The following is a 4694-nucleotide window of genomic DNA, read 5'->3' on the forward strand; positions in this document are numbered from 1 at the left end:
CTTTTGTCCATTTTTAATATCTCATGAATATTTTTTAATAAATTTTTTAAATGAATTTATTTAAATTAGACAAAAAAAATATTTTATTCTATGCAAAACAATTTTAAAAAAAATGGCTTAAAAATTTTAGGAGTACTGTAAAAATTTGTAATGTTCTAATGACTTAGGTAAATACATGCATGTACACAAATTTTAAATAAAATACTCTACATAGTCAATAATAATTTAGAAATTAAAAAAATATTTTATTCCATCCAAAATAATTAAAAAATATATTTTATTCTATATAAAATAATTTTTAAAAAATGGCTTAAAAGATGTTATGAGTACTGTAAAAGTTTGCAATATTCTAGTGATTTAGGTAAATACATGAAAAAAATATATTTTTTTAATTTTTAAATTATTATTGACTATGTAGAGTATATTTTTAATGTTCTAAATCATTAGGACATTATAAATTTTTATAGTATTCTTAGCATTTTTTAAGTTATTTTTTAAATTATTTTGCATAGAAAAAATATTTTTTGTGGTATAATTTAAATAAATTTATTAAAAAATATTCATGATAGTTCACTCTGATTCAAATCATACGGTGAGCAATTCGAATTCTATACTCTTCTGTCCATTCTTGATAGTTCATGAATATTTTTTAATAAATTTATTTAAATTATACCACAAAAAATATTTTTGAAGTCATTTTCTTAAATTATTTTGTATAGAATAAAATATTTTTTTGTGGTATAATTTAAATAAATCTATTAAAAAATTTTATAAAAAAATATTCATGAGCTATTATAAATGGGCAAAAGAGTATCGTATGAAATTCGAATTGATAGCTCATTAATATTTTAAAGAAGTCTCGTAATTAAATATTTTGTTAGCTTTTTTTTAATGCATGAAATAAAAAATATATTTTTTAATTTTTAAATTATTAATTTTTTAATCAATTATTAATTTTTTAATAAAAGAATGGGCAGAATTAAATCATGAGTAATTTGAATTTGGCCAATTCGAATTATTATGTGCAGCGTGTGTGAATGTAATTCGAATCACCCTGATTCGAATTGCTGTGGTGTAGGTTGATTTGAATTAGTGTGTGTGCGTTTGTGTATAATTCGAATCAACATTATTCGAATTATGTGTGAATAGAGTTCGAATGAATTTGATTCGAACTATATATAAACGTGGTTTGATTGATTCATGAAGCAGATTTTGGTTTGGGGGATTTGTGTAAATTTCTTCCTCCCTTGGCTTATCAACGTGAATTACCAAAAAATTATTTATATAAAATTCTCATTTTAAATTTAAAAAAAATTTAAAATTTTATGTGAAAAATTTTTAAATTAAAATATTTTTATTATAATAATATTTATTTCATAGATTTTTAATTAACGGCGTGCATAAATGCAATAAAATGTGCATACAAAATAATAATTATTAAACTAATTATTATGTATTTGTAATAAATATATTATTTAATTTTTTAATATATATTTATTTTAAAATATATTTTATATAAATAACTAATTTAGTGATTAATCACAATTGAATTAAATATATTTCAAAATATAAAGCCTTTGAATGTAAGACGGGTCTTGTACAGTGTATACTCGGTGGTGGGCCACATGATGGGTGTATTGTGTATAGGTCAAGTCGGTAGTAGGTGGAAATAGAATCAGGTCCTCTCAAGTATTAGACCCCGTACATTATTTATGTACGGTCCGCCGTTGGATTTTTCTTCTTTTCCTTTCTCCTTTAATTTTGGTTTTATGTTATTTATTTGTCATATAAATAGGAGGAGTCATGATACGTGCATGCATGTATATGCATCAACTAGCATCTAGAGGCAATAATTGAAAGAAAATAAAATAAGAAATAATAAAAAAGAAAGGAGAAAGAGGGAGACAGAACTAAGGCAGTGATGCTAATGAGTTACGTTCGAAGGGGGAGAAAGATATTGTAGCATAGACAATTGGCGTAAGATTATGGTATACATACATAATCAAAGTATGCACTTATTAAGCTTAACTCGGTGCAACAAATAAAAAGAAGGCCGTTTGAACGTATATCCTGAATATATAATATATAATAGTGTAAAACTTGTCATAGTTTTCTTAGACTTCTTGTGAAATGTTGAATTCAGGTAATTGATATTTTTAATTTCTTTCGATCGTTAATGTAAAACTAGAATAATGAAGGAGATGCTTTGCTTTTATCTCATAACGCTTAGAAATAAAACAAAACAGAGGAATGATAGAGGATGACACAACTATATTCTAATAATTCAACCCTCAAATGTTGAGACTTCTATTTAGCCTTCATTAAAAATGATTGTAGAGTTTTTTCAACAAGTGTATCGAATCGTATTAAGTAATAGTTTAGTAAGTGAGTTATTGTTGTCACGAAAATTAATGGATTGAGTAAGTAATGATTAATTGATTGTTTTAATTAGATAAACTAAAACTTTGAGTAGGAGAATTAAATATTGAACAGAGACTAAGTAAATAACAAAGTAGTGAATGAAAACAATGATGATGTGAAGGATAGAGGTGTTTACATTCTTGAAAAACAATCATTATATTTATTTAACTGAGGTTTACAGAGATCAATTCACAACAAAATCATATGTAATTGAATTTCAATTCCTTGACAATTCAATTTCTTTTTAATTAATTGATCGCTAATTTATTGGTCAACTAATTAAGAAAAGAGGATAAGCACAATTTTAAATTAGGTTCAAATAAGATTTCAAAATAGTTCTTAAGTTGAATTATATGTCATCTATTCAAGCTAGTTATAGACAATTGAAACTTACAAGAAAACATAATCTTCAAAAGTTTTCTAATCCAAATTATATATCACTTATTCAAAATTAGAGCAATTAAAAATTATGAAGTGTCGCACACCCTTTGAAGCACTATTCCTGGTTAAATCAAAAAGTTATGAGAAAGAGTTTTGAAGCTAATTCCAATATTAGATTTTCCAAAGTAATACTAAAATCCAAAATGGAGTTAGAATATTTTCCAACAGTTCTAATCTTTAGGGATGAAGAATGAAAACTCAATCATAAAATAGATCAATGTAAAAACTTCAAACGAAATAAAACACTTGGATTAATAATCTATAAAAGAGATAAACAGAGTTCCTAACTTTAACAGAGGACATTAGTTCCTCATGATGCAGAGACAAAAACTAGAATTGTAAAGTGATCAAATTCCCCGTGATCCATTCCTTAAACTTATTTAAATCCTAATCTAAAACATAAAATTCAGATTCAAAGCAATATCAAATCAATTCTAATAATATATTTTCTAATAAATCTTAACCGACTAATGATATTCCTTGTGATTGAAACTTAAACGTTGGCCGTTACTTCACTGAAACCATGGGCTTGCAACTTGATTTAGGAGTTGAGTGAATTGGTATGACACTTGGTGGAGGTGGAGTGGCACTTGGGTGGTCATTTGTGGTCACTGGAACTTGGCCCAAAGTAAGGTTGCATGGGCGTGTAACTGGCATGTGAATGGAATGCCACTTGAGTGAAGTTGGGAAGCATGGACGTCCCTAGGCTTTGGCCCAATGTGCCACGCCAAGGAGTAGTGTGGCACACCCTTGCATGGAAGAGGTTGTGGACTTAGCGCGTAGGAGGGCACAAAGGCATGTTTCATGCCCACTCTTGCATGGATGATCGCAAGTGCGTGGAAGGGGCTGACATGCACAAAGGCGTGCATGCCATGCAAGGCGTGTGGCATGCCCGCTTGAGGAGGCACAACTACATGCAAATGGCGTGTGGATTGTGGCACGCCAATGGTGGTGGATGATGAGCGGATAATTTATAGGTTTTTTGGCATTGTTTTTAGTATGTTTTTAGTATATTTTAGTTAGTTTTTATTACATTTTTATTAGTTTTTATTTAAAATTCACTTTTCTGGGCTTTACTATGAGTTTGTGTGTTTTTTTGTAATTTCAGGTAATTTCTGGCTGAAATTGAAGGACCTGAGCAAAAATCTGATTCAGAGGCAGAAAAAGGACTGCAGATGCTGTTGGATTCTGACCTCCCTGCACTCGAAGTAGATTTTCTGGAGCTACAGAAGTCCAATTGGCGCACTCTCAATTGCATTGGAAAGTAGACATCCTGGGCTTTCCAGCAATGTATAATAGTCCATACTTTGCCCAAGATTTGATGGCCTAAACCGGCGTTGCAAATCAGCTTCAGAATTCCCAGCGTTTAACGCCGGAACTGGCACAAAAATTGGAGTTAAACGCCCAAACTGGCAAAAAGCTGGCGTTTAACTCCAGGAAAAGTCTCTACACATGAAAGCTTCAATGCTCAACCCAAGCACACACCAAGTGGACCCCGGAAGTGGATTTTTACGTCATTTACTCATTTCTGTATATCCTAGGTTACTAGTTCACTATTAATAGGACCTTTTGACATTGTATCTCTGCCTCATGACACTTTACACGTTTCTCATTGTATCTTCTACAGCATGAGTCTCTAAACCCCATGGTTGGGGGTGAGGAGCTCTGCTGTGTCTTGATGGATTAATGCAATTACTACTGTTTTTCATTCAATCATGCTTGCTTCTATTCTAAGATATCACTTGTTGCTAAACCTGATGAATGTGATGATCCGTGACACTCATCATCATTCTCACCTATGAACGTGTGCCTGACAACCACCTCCGTTCTAC

The sequence above is a fragment of the Arachis duranensis genome, chromosome 6 (assembly GCF_000817695.3).
Source record: "Arachis duranensis cultivar V14167 chromosome 6, aradu.V14167.gnm2.J7QH, whole genome shotgun sequence".
Lineage (NCBI taxonomy): Eukaryota > Viridiplantae > Streptophyta > Magnoliopsida > Fabales > Fabaceae > Arachis > Arachis duranensis.